The sequence below is a fragment of the Rhynchophorus ferrugineus genome, unplaced genomic scaffold (assembly GCF_030347505.1).
Source record: "Rhynchophorus ferrugineus isolate W39M unplaced genomic scaffold, kcgeb_rfMv2 rfM1, whole genome shotgun sequence".
Taxonomy (NCBI): domain Eukaryota; kingdom Metazoa; phylum Arthropoda; class Insecta; order Coleoptera; family Curculionidae; genus Rhynchophorus; species Rhynchophorus ferrugineus.
In genome coordinates, this window is record NW_027472580.1 from 32026879 (window position 1) to 32040800 (window position 13922).

At 30.1% G+C, this 13922-nt stretch overlaps 1 protein-coding gene across 2 annotated transcripts in view; it reads right to left on the bottom strand.

The window, feature by feature from the left end:
* Positions 1-13492, bottom strand: part of LOC143206694 (GTPase-activating Rap/Ran-GAP domain-like protein 3) — a 221983-nt gene extending 208491 nt beyond the window's left edge. For both annotated transcript variants that reach the window (XM_076419361.1, XM_076419360.1), the window contains exon 1: positions 13386-13492. The gene's annotated coding sequence lies outside the window, so the exon portion shown is untranslated. The remainder of the gene's footprint in view (positions 1-13385) is intronic.
* Between the last annotated feature and the right edge of the window lie 430 nt (positions 13493-13922).

Consider the following 13922-nt stretch of genomic DNA (forward strand, 5'->3'; position numbering starts at 1 on the left):
TTGGTTGAAATATTTGATAGTAATTATTTGTAGCCATCCAAGGTGATTTTATTGCTCAGGTTATATTTAAAATATTTATAAAAGAAAATCGTGCTCACACGTACATGTGGGGAGGTTTATATATAATTAATAGTTGGAAAATGTACATTGAACCATTCAATATATGTAGAAAGAATGTATTATAGTATGAAATGAAGTATGTGTGATGATACTCCCATGGTTTGATGATATATTGTTTCATTGAACTGACGTAGATGACCCAATAGACGTTGTCCAGGCCGAATATTGGTTTTACCTTTGAATGGAATAATTTTTTTGGACAATAAAATAAGTACTATGGTGTAATTACAATGACATCCAATTGGCAAGTCACCCAAATATTACGAATTCTGGATTTGTCAAGAAAAAATATCAAATATTTTAACTATGGTTAACATATTATATATTATATACTATACTTGAATTAAATATTTACATATGGCATTTAATCTGCATTAAGAATATTTGGCAAGGTATGAAATGAGAGATAATTAATATGAAAAACTTGTTATTTTTAGATAATATAAGATAAAGACGCCGGATTCGGTGCCGATTTCAAAGTAGTCAGTTGGTATTAGTTAAAGTAAAATTGTAAATAGATAAATAGATTTAGGTAGGTATTAAGCTAAATTGTGTGGATATAGAAAAATATAAAATACATGTAGTAGATAGGTTAAATAAGGTTTTTTATTATTTTATTTTATTATTTACATAATTTTCAAGAAAATTGAAAAAATTATTTGTTAAGAGTAATGACCATTTGATTCTATATACTTATTACTTATACTATATTTCAACGGATGTATGGATGCTATCTCAAAAAAAAAATGTTTAACTTTTGAGGAAAACCATTTAAGGGGCCATTTTCTAAGTGATGCTCCGCAAGCGTGTATGCGATTGATGTGATAGGTCGATAGTCGGACGGTGGAGAATTCGTCAGGTGCGAGTGCTTTCAACGTTTCCTTGATTTGTTTTGATTTAAGAGACGGTATGCTATCATACTGTAATATGACTTTACTGAGTCTTCGTATTCGTTCTGAATGATTTTCGATCAATGCATGATTCAAACAGATCATTTGTTGTTCCTATTCAGTGCAAAAATGATTTCCGATATACCTCTAAAGCCGCATTTCACAGATGATTTTTCTAGCTTCCATTTTCTTGTCATTCAATTGATGTGTTCATGTTACTATCTTTTTCGGACTTTCTGAAATTTTTGAGTTCGGGTTGGGTCTTCATCCAGTAAGTCTTACATTTTCATGTGTTCAAACATTTTCGAATTACCGAAACGTACTTTGTCTGGCACATTGAAATTACAAACTTTGAATTTTCAAAACCATATTTTTAAGGACTTTCAGTGGGTTTTTTCTTTTGATTAATGATAAAAGTAATGCGTGGAGAAAATGCACTTTTTTGATACTTTCGCAAAATATAACATGTATAGCTTTGTAGAATGTTTGTTGTAGACTGAATGTTTGTAATCAGTAGCACAGAATAAAGAAATTTAGAAGTGAGAGTTATATGAAAAAATCGGACCCCACATGTAATCTTTTCGAAATCCCCGTTACGCGGCCAAATGTAAATGAAAAATGCAACAGCTATATGTGTGTTTTTGTCTCGTTCGGCCTTGGTATTAATAATTCTAACCTAAGCAGTTAACGGCCATATATATATATATATATATATATATATATATATATATATATATATATATATATATATATATATATATATATATATATATGGTCTTAACTAACTCTAACTTGAAATTTATATGTTCATTTACAGATAACTCAGCCTGTTCCATCAGTTTCGTTTCAGTTTGGATAAAAAACTAATGGCTTTATCCTTATTGAAAAGCAGTGGCAGAAGATATAAATTATTATCGAAGATATTCTGCTTGCCTTCTAGAAGAACATCAATTCAGATACTGAAGGTTCCTTATTGCTGCTGGAGTAGTAACCCCTAATTTTGGTCGTTAGTTCAGAAACTTGACTGAATAGACCGAACTGCAGTTGTCATATTTGATAAAACGTACCTCAATTTAGGTAGGTTGTTGTTTAGTTGATTCTAAATAATAATAATACAGCAGAACCGTTAATAGTTATATTATCTTATTTTAATATCTGTTTTAAATATTAGAGAGAAGGTAATATCAGTGGATTACATGTTTTGGGCATTGGAGATATTTCTGTGACTATACCAATGTCTTTATGATCAAGGAAAATTAATGTAATTGTCATATATCAATAAAATATATTTAAATATATTTATTTTTTTATTTTGCCAGTAAAAGTAAAAGAATTTTTTAGATTTCCCGTTAACATTTTTACTATACATTTTTAAATTTCCCGCCGTAACTAACTGTCATTCGGCGCATGCGTAAGTGCCCTCACACGGGGATTCCGAGCGTAACTTAGAACCAATTTTAACATAGGAGATGCGCTTCTAAGTTCCTTTATTCTATAGTCAGTAGATAAAAATGACATGTGTCAAATGATAATATTGCATACTTAAGCTTTACAGATATCTGATATAAAAAGCGGAAAACTGAGATAAACTACTGATTAGAATATTAAAAATGTTTTAATAGTATTTATTACTAATGAAACTTAAGAGGAATATATTTAGTAAAATTATCACATTAGAACATGTAATAGTACAGTATAACTGGATTGATATATTCATATTTTGTGAGCTACTTTTCATATATATTAATAGCAATTTTTTCTGGCGAAGCTTTTCAGATTGTCAGAGCTCATATAATATTAAGCTAGACAGGTTTATATATTTTACGCCTGTGATAGCATTAATAACGGAAATCCCTCGTGTGGTTTATATTTGACCTTACTCCAACAGTTCGATATTAACTTCTGTTACATTGAACATATTGCGATTTTTGTTAAGCCCTAATATTAAAATATAAAATTATATCTTTCAAACGGAATTAAGGAAAATATATTTTGGGGATATTTATTTGACGTTTCCAGTAATTTAGATTTGGCGGTATAAAATAAAATATTTCAGTCTCTATATTTAAAAAATGGCCTTAGTTTTACAAAAGTGGGGTGATAAATTATATAATTGATGAATTAGATAATTGAATAAGATTAGATTTGAGATTTGCTAACAATATAACCTTGAAAGATTAAAGTTTATATCAGTATCTTATATTTATTTTTGGTGAAAATGTTATTTTTTATTAAATAGTATCGTATATGCAAAACTGATGAATTATCTTTGATTTTAAATGTGGCTGGTTTTTTAGATGTTGATGTGTATTAAAAAAAGTTGAACTTCTATAGTTTCAGAAATTAAAGAATACTGAAATTATCCTAAATGATATAAAACTTTGAATACCGAATGCGAGAGAGTTTATGAAGTCGCAGTTTTTATATTTTTGACAGGACTAACTGTCATACGGCGCATGCGTAAGCGCCCTCGCACGGGGATTCCGAGCATAACTTAAAACCAATTTTAACATAGGATGGTCAGTAGATTAAAATGACATATGTCAAATCATAATATTGCATGCTTAAGCTCTACAGACATCTGATATAAAAAGCGGAAAACCGAGAAAAACTACAGATTAGAATATTAAAAATGTTTTAATAGTATTTATTACTAATGAAACTTAAGAGGAATATATTTAGTAAAATTATCGCATTAGAACATGTAATAGTACAGTATAACTCGATTGATATATTCATATTTTGTGAGCTACTTTTCATATTTATTAATAGCATTTTTACATACGCTGTAAACTAAAAAGTTTTTTTTCATCAGGGCTCGATATTAGTCAGAGTCTTCGCTAATACCATATAAGGAGACTAGAGCAGTAGGTTTCTCCTTACTAATCGTCTATTAAATCAAAACAGAATCCTAGTATATTCCAATTTCGATCGAGTAAGCAATATCAACATTAGACATCAATTATCATGTCGAGTTTATTGTGAAATTGTTAAACTTTTACACTCTTCTTTGTCCTTTTATTTTTGTTTATATTTATATTTTATTTTATGTATTTGTTGATATTTTATTTCAGTTTTATTCAAGTTCATTTATGTGTTTTTGGTTTATTCTTCATTTCGTCATTTTATAGAAATGCTATCATTCCAGAACATCTAACGTTCAACTGTTCCGTATTCATCACACATTTATACTTCTATTTATTATTAGTTTCTATTAAAGAGCCATGTCTGTTGATTAGCCGATAAGAAAAAAAATCGATATAAAAAGTGGTATTAATTATATTATTTATTATTCAATTTTGTTCTGAGACTACTGAGCCGGCTTGGTGGCGCAATTATAAAGGTGACAGGACAGTCTCCCTTTTGGAATATTTTCGAATGCTTCTGGAGCATGGTCGATATGTTTGTGATTGTTTATTATTTGTGATTAACCTTGGACGATAGAGCTAAATCCGGCAGGCTAAATGATCCTTTTAGATATAATCCTAGTTACGCTAGTAACCAGGCTGAGTAAGACCGCGAGATGATCATGCCGAGGATTCTGGTTCTGAGTCCATATTAAGTTGTAAGTCCAGTCACTAAAAAATTCAAGACGTTGGCGTGACTAAAATCCATATACATAATGTTAGACTTCCACTAACCTAATTTGTTGGATTTGCATTATTTATAATATGGTGTTGCCGTAACATGCTATTTTCATTATTTAGTAATTGAGCTATTAATGTAGCAATAATAAAACACAACAAATTTAGGTTTTATAAAACAGAATTTATTTTAACAAATTTTAGAATCAAAATCGATTGGATTTTTTGGAAACAAAACCTTAGAAACTTTCCGTATTTTTATAATACTTAACAAACCAGACTTCATTAGTATAATCATTAATTGTATATTTCTAAACATTAAAATTTATTTGGTATACACACACTAGTGTAATTCAGATATTACAAGAAATATTGGTTCGGACAAGTAATACCTGTATAAAATGACAAAACTATTATATCGCTTTTGTGGAACGTCGTTTGTACTATAATGATAAAAAAAGAAAAACAAAATAATATTACCTATCGTATAAACCTATATATACTGCGAAATCCTCATTATTTTAAATCAATATGTAATGGGAATAATGCAGGCAGCGATATAGGTGTTTCAGTAGGTTCAGCGGATTAAGAACATGATTTTTGGACGTATCCAGGTGATTTAGATAAAATTGGAGTGTATTTCTTCACATTGCGCAACGATATTGTGTTGAATTATATGTTAGTATTTAGTACATATAACGTTAGAACTAATATGATTACAGCGGTAGCGCGTCGTATGATTGCAGCGGCGGCACGTGGTGCACAACGTTAGGTAACAAAATTGTCCCTAATTTTTTCAATATTCCCGTTTCGACACAGATTATTACATACACGATCTACAAGTGACCCACAAAATATTGAGAATTTAGAAGGGTATTTTTTGTTCATTTGCGGCTATGTGGCTTGAAGTTAAGAAATCGTAGAGTGAATGTGTTTATATTTCGTGTAAATAATCAAGAAGTTTCTGGATATTTTGGACTTTTTTGGTAATTATATACTTCCTATAGAAAAAAATTTGATACATATATATACAAAGAATTTCAGTTTATTATTTTCGACAAAGCTTTTGTTGAAAGCGTCTCGTTCAAATTGGATTCTTCAACATGGCTGACAAACCAAACTTAATAAACTTTTAAACTTAGGTGTTAAATATTGTTATTTTGTTAACGGTGTTTTTATTGTTCTTCAATTAAAATTATTTGTTTAAATCTGAAAACATCTCAGGTATTTCGTCGCAGAATATAGTACATTTTCAAAGAGAATGCGCAGCTTTTATAGAAATCCTGCTCTATGTCAATGAAATGGCTTTTAGTAATAAATGATAAAACACTGATGGGAATCTCTTGTGAGGTTTTAAATAAGAGAAAAAGAGTTTGTAGTGTACATTTTACATGGATGACTACGCGAAATGTAGAAGAACAATGCTTGGATCTGATTTCCAGTTGTTATTTAAATTGTAAAATTCCTTTATAATGTTAACTATATGTAACTGATTTGAAAAATATAACATACTTCCATTTTACCTGTGGTATAGGAAAAGGAAAACATTGATCCAAATACGTTAGAAAATGTTACTGAGTGAAGTTATTTAAGCCCGTAGGCAGTATGATAGATGTAATTTTACAATGCTAGGGACTTTCTTTACTTTGTAAAGGATGTATCGAATATTCTATTTAATTCCCAGATTATGTACAAAGCTTAACTTAACAAACAGTCTGTCCAATATTTTATATATGCAAATGCCTGTATTTTTCAACACGATTATGAGCATTCTCAACGAGACGTGATTAGAAAGATAAAAGTTTGGTACAGTTTGTTTTGGTGAATAAGAAAAGTGAACAAAATAGCAAAAGACCAAAATGAAACATTTTTTATTGCAACATCTAAATATAACACAACTTATATGTATGACTTACAATCATATACTTACGAGAGATATTTGTCAAAAAAGAGATTTAAGAAGAGATTACAAAATAGTCTTCAACATATATATTGTACTGTACTCTATAGTTGGCTTAGTTATATTTGAATTTTGTATATTTAAAAGTATAAATTGTTTTTAATTAAACATAGAAAATTCTATGAATTCTCCCATGAAATTATATTACTAATGTAAATTTTAAAAGGTCAGTTGAAAACTCCCCGAAATACCATAGCAAAACACCTTTTTTGGCAAAATTATTTTTTTTTATTCAACATAATTCCCCTCAAGGATAATACACTGATTATAGCGACCCTCCAACTTTTCGATAACATTTTTGTAGTATAACTTTAAATTTTGCTTCAAAATAGGTCTCAGTTTCGGCAATCACTTTATCATTCGACGAAAATTTCTTCCCAGCGAGGATTTTTTTTAAGATCTGAGAACAGGAAATAGTCGCTGGAGGCCAGATCTGGAGAATATGGTTGATGAGGAAGCAATTCGAATCCCAATTCATGGAGTTTTGCCATCGTTTTCACTGACATGTGACCCGGTGCATTGTCTTGGTGAAGCAGCACTTCCTTTTTCTTTAAATGCCGCCGCTTTTCGCAGGTTTCGTCGTTCAAAGGTCCAATAACGCTATGTAATAGCCGCTGTTGATGATCCTTCCTTTTTAAAGGTAGTCAAAGAAAATTATTCCATGCACATCCCAAAATAAAGACGCCATAACCTTGCCAACCGACTGTTGCGTTTTCCCACGCTTTGGAGCGTTTTCATCGTGTGCAGTCCACTCAGATTACTGCCGATTGGACTTCGGAGTGAAATGATGGAGCCATGTTTCATCTATTGTCACATATCCACGAAAAAACTCGGGTTTATTACACTTTATCATCTTCAAACACTGAATGAACAACTCGTCGTTGATTTTGGTCAAAAGTAAGCTCGCGCGGCACCCACTTTACACAGAACTTTCCCAAACCCAAATATTCGTGAATGACATGATAAACACGTTCAGTTGATATCTTTAGAGCGTCTGCTATTTCATTCAGTACTTTCAATTTACTGTCATTCAAAATCATTTTGTGTATTTTTTGGCGTCCTCTGCTGTTCATCGTCTTCGGTGGTCATTTTACCACGTCTAAACTTAGCACACCAGTCCTTGATGGTTGATTTTCCTGGGGCCGGAATCTCGACATCTAGCCAAGTTTTTGCTTCAACTGTATTTTTTCCTTTCAAAAAGCAATATTTTATCAACAAGTGAAATTCCTTTTTATCCATTTTTTTTTCACTCTAACAAAAGTTGCTTCACTCAACATGCTATAATTCATAAACTAATGATTGGACAGCTCTCAAATTTGTACACGCATTTTTTGAGGGTTAGGGGTATCTAAAAACATATGGATTTAATTCTAGTAGCGCCATCTATGCGTCAGGCCCGGGACTTTTCCATTGACCTGATACATATACCTAAATCAAATGTATTTTAAAACATTGATTATATTTTTATTTCTAGTATTATTTCTATTATTATTATTATTATTACTGCTATTATTGTTATTGTACTTTGTCAATCGTACGCTCAGGTTGCAAATGAACGCTAAACTTGTTCACAAGTAATGCATAGGAGGTACCATTCTATATACCTCTATATTTTATGAAGTGCTCTAAATATCATGTACACGCGTGTTAGCATAAACCTGTGATTGTCGTGGTGAATAAAGGGTGTGGGCGGCGGAGGATGGACCGTTCAGATTTAATATTCCGATGTGTATTGACCGAAGATTCCTACGACGAGGGCAGAGCAAAGCGAATGGCTGGAATTCTCACGTTACGCATAATCAGCGTCTTGCGATATGAGGATATGCAGTTTTGTTTATGAAATAATTGACAGGTTTAAGCGTTTCGTTTACCGTCAGACAAGAAATTCGTCAAAGTTTTTGTGTATTAATTTCAAATCTATGAAGAATCGTTTTTTAATTAAAAATAACTATAAAAATAATGAGAGGACAATATTTAATTAGTATTCTTCTCAAGAAGAGGCATTATATTTTGAGGGTGCACGTGCACTTACTGAGGAACCGCCGATGTATGGTTGTCAATCTATTAGTCTCGTATGCATATTATTGAGGACAGTACTAAACGCGATCTATGTTGATTACTAATACGTTACTACTAAACGTTAATACGATATTTCTATTTTATTATGTATCATATATCGACATATGGCAAATATTTCTTAGCTTGCGATATCCCTGCTGTCTCATAGAGCTCTTTATGCAAACCATATGAAAATTATCACAGGCAAGTGACAATATAAATAATTGGACACAAGCTTGGAAAATAAGGATTAATGAAAGTAAATCTGTACATGCGCAGTTCACCTATAAACAGACTGTACAAGCATCAATAACATTAAATAATACTATAATTCCACATAGCAACAACGCTAAATATCTCGTAATGAATCTTGATGCAAAAATTCGTTGGAAGGAACATATAAAAATGAAAAGAACTGGAAATGAAATATAGGAAAATGTACTGGTTAATTGGAAAAAAGTCACAATTATAAATACATAATAAATTGCTATTATATAAGCAAATACTGAAACCTATATGTACATACGGAGTTTAATTATAGCGATGTTCAGCAAACAGCAACAAATAAAATACACATTTTTCAGAAAAAAGCCCTGAGAGGTATTGTTGGCGCACCCAAATACTATAAGACTGATTACCCACATCGAGACCTTCAGATACCCACAGTCAGTCAAGAAATCAAGAGAATTGCAAGGGGGCATGACAAAAGACTCCATTCTCATGATTATATTGAAGTATTGCAACTTTTGGATACCAGCAGAACAGGACACAGACTCAAAAGAATCAAACCATCTGATATTGTGCAGTATTGTGTAGTGAGATGCATATAATAAAAAATACAGCAGTGACATGTATAAACATTATTTCACCAGACACTAAGATAGGGTCGATGGGTCTTCCTAGTTATATACCTAGATTTAAGTTATCATAAAGACAAATTGTTGGTTAGGCGGAAACGACTAGTAACAATGTAATAATTAAATAATAAAAATATATATAAACGATAAGGGTGTTCTGATACTGAATGCAGGTTTGTATCGTCTGGAACTAATTTCTTTCATATCGCTGCATTCTAGAGATGTCAGAGGCCAAAAATATATCGATATATACAGTTTTTCATATCTTTAGAGAAAGTGTCAATAAATCAGCATACAGGAATTTTTAAAGTTATCTAGATTTTCTAAATTTTTTCTTACTAGGAGCACCAAAAAAGTCCTTGGTCTCAAATATATAGGCTTTCTGAAAAATTGTCGTCCTGGAAAAATATGTATATATCAAATTAAAAAGGACTGAGCATACATATCGATATATCTTTAAATATTGCTTTGAATGTGTATATTTTATATGTAACTGTAAGAATATAGATAATTTAATATACGTGTTAGACACTAAGTCACTTTCATTTACATCGAAATTCAATTGTGAGAAACTAGGGTATTTAATTGCGAAAGGATTAAAGTAATCCTTCAGTTGAACATCAGATTAGGAATCTCTGGTGTCGATCTATATTAATACAGCAAGTGTTTAAAATAGCTTTCACGTAGCACGATTAAGTATTTAAGAACTTTTTAAACAATCCCATTAGCATATTCAATATGTTGTATGTAAATTTAAATATTCAATCATTTTTAAGTATATTTAGGATATATTTTTTAATTTATAGTTTATTAGCAGAAAGTACTGCGTGTTTTGAAAGCAAATTTATTTTGGAAATGTTTTCTACAAATCTTAACTAGTATAAAATTAAATTATTTTCTTAAATTATATTCTTTAATTTTCCTCTAGCGTAAAGTCTTGATAATATTTCGATTTTTTTTAAGCACGACTGTTTTGCTTTATTGAATTTAATTAATATGTTTTTGTAGCTTTTATTTCAATGTTTTTTTTACACACTGAACAAAAGCAGGGGGCGTTAATTGAGCAGTACATTGAATTTTATTTCTATTATGATTTTTTTATTACGTTGCAGGTCATCTTGCCGTATAGAGTTACGCAAGTTTATTATTCAGTTTATGCCTTTGTATTTTATTGTTTTGCTTGTATTGTTTTTATGCAAGTAAATTAAAGAATATTACAAATATATAATGACTATTATTACAAAATAATCTCTTCCTTCCATTCTCTTTTTCTTTCGTATTGTATGGGAGCAGTCGAAAAAGTTGAACCTTATATCTGTTTTTTAGTTTGTATCGGTATTTTTAAGCTTGTATGGCCTACTGCTTGTTTAATTCTAAAACTGTCTTCTTGATTTTTATAATGCCACAACAGGCTCTGTGTGAGGGATTATCTTTTTTTCGTTTGGAAGGTCTACTGTGGTTCTTTATGGTGACATAGTTCCGAGTAGTCCTCAAAAAAACCCAATTTGTTAAAGCCGAGTGATGGTTTGGAATATATAAATGTTTTATCATCATTTCATCGTTTTTTCATCACACCCTATCGCAACGTTTTGCGGATGCATTACTACCGCCACTTGTTAAAACTCCATGTTAACAAAACATCAAAATAACATTGAGTTTGACAACACTGACCCGTCCTTATTGAAAAACTTGATATATGTCTATCTATATATACAAGTTTTCCAACTCACGAACAAGAAATAAAATATCGTGGATCTGAAAGGAACGAATAAATATAAAATTTATGGGTTATCGGCAACACCAGGCTAAAGATATATTTTTCAAAAACTGTTACTATAAAATTAAATATTTCAGTTATAATAAAATCTAGCTACGATATTACACCGATTAAATTCTTATTAGTAATCTTCATATCTTGCTTTATGTATGGAGTTTTAGTTCCTGCAATGTGGAATATGTTATGGATTAGGAATTAAAAGAAGTATGGGAATTTGTATAATTATGGTCAGGATATTATGCCTCTTAGATTAACTATATTTTAAGTTAAATATATTGTATATCAAATTAGATTTGATAAGTTGAAATAGAGTTTAAGTGACAATTGTAATTCGTCCAATTTTAAAGACAAGTTGTATAAAATAAAAGAAGGAAACAAAAGGTTTGCATTGCAATATATTAATCATTAAATATTTAATAATTTTACCATTAATATTACTTTGTATTACTAATATGTTGGAAAAATGTCACTAAAATGTGAATTAATCAATCGCACATACAATAGTCTTATAACCAAAACATGTATTAAATGTAAATGAAAATACATTAGTACAAATAGCTCGAAACTCATGCTATGCCATTACTATAATCGTATAACACGAAATAATAAAAAATCTTATAATTGTTTTTGATGCTTAGCTGTTATAATGCTGTATGAAGAACATAGTTAGAGATTAAAGTAGCAATAATTTTGTTATATTTGTTGAAAGTACAATACATACAGTACATAAACGTAGCGATTGTATGCTAAAAATATGTCAATCGGATTTATAGAGATATGCTATGGAGAGTATACAAAACTCTGCTAAATGAGGAAAATATTACGAAAGTAAAAGGCAGAAAATATAGTAGGCATAATTAAAATAGCAAATAATATAAAAATTGTATTTATGTTTGCATTTACTTTTGGTATTGTTCACATTTAATATTGAAAGTAAATATAAATGAAGTAATATATTGAGTGACGCTCTTTTCCTATACTTTAGAATATATCATGTTTTAATTTTGTGATATAGCAATAGTATTATTTTCGGTGATATAGAAAGTAAAGGTATAATACATGTGATATTAAATGTATGATTTTAAAGACGTTTTTTAGGAACATAACGTTAATTGTAAAACCAAACCAAAACATATACCAAATGTAAAATAAATTAGTACATCTAGACCGAAACTCATGATAAGTTATTACTATAATTGAATAACACAAATTAATAAAATATCTTATAATGCTTTTACAGCTTCGTTGTTCTAACACTCGATGAAGAACACAGTTGAAGATGAAACTACCAATAATTTTGTTACATTCGTTGAAAGAGCAATGACCTCCTTACATGTTTTAGTTGAATAAAAATGTAACGATTATATGCGAAAAAGATATGAATTAGACTAATAGGAACGTGCTATGGAGAATCCACGAATCTCTGCTAAATGAGATAATTTAAGATATAATGGGTGATATTAATAAAATAAAAAATATTATATATAATATAAATAATACATATAATAATAAATAATATTATATATAAAATAAATAAAGCCGGAAATATAGTAGTGAAAATGAATTGAATTTAAGAAATGTGTTTTCTGTGAATTTGATTTTGGTGTATTTTACATTGAATATTAAAAATCAGTGTTAATGAAGATATATTGAGCACCATTCTTTTCCTGTACTTTACAAAATATATATTACTTTAGTTTTTCCATATGGCAATTGCATTATTTTCGATAATAAAAATACTATACATACATGATATAATAAATGGGATGGGATAATAAGTTTATGATATTAAGTAAGTTTCTTAGGAACAAAACGTTAATGATATATGTTTTTTAATATTGTGATTATTTTAACAAAAGACGTAGTAGATTACCAAAGTTGCAAATATTCAGAATTTAAATTGATAATTGTATATTGTCGTCAATATTATTCGTAAAAATAATATATTGAATCATATATATGATATACCGATTTTCTGGACACAAGTAATTAATTCTTTATATCATTATACAATTCTGATCATTATATTAACATTTTTCTGTATCAACACGAGTAGGGAATCAAATATAATTAAGTAGTCGTCTTATAACTGGACTTACAATATATAATTAAACACACAAATATATAACTTGCACTTACATGCACCGGCAGAACACGACCCACCGCTCACTTGACGATAAGTGGTAAAACGGTCGCAGAAAAGCCCCTGTGAGTCCTGGAGCTCCTGGACGCGTCGCGCTTTTACTAAATTTCCCGCTGTTCGCGCGTTTTCATGCCGCCGACGTATTTTCCAGCGCAAAGATTTGCGCGCGCCTTCATCGGTTGATACTGCATTTTCGCATATTTTCGATAAAAAAAAAAGAAAAGCGCACCCGCATTTACATAATAGACGGAGCGTACCGATGGCGATTTTAAAATAGGAATTTTTAGTCTTTCCTGATAATGCACAAATATATGCGGCGTATGTAGGTCGGTTTACTAGTTTTAGTTGATTTTACGTAAAACGCATGTTTTTTGCAATTTGTTTATTTAGAACTGAGATGAAAAAATGGTGTATGCTTAAAGTGTAAAAGTCCTTGGTTATTTCAAAAAATCATCACGCTTTTTGATTGATTATATCTACAAGTTAAACTGATTTTCTTTCAGCCTAACGAAGCAGTTGAGTCGAGTATTGAG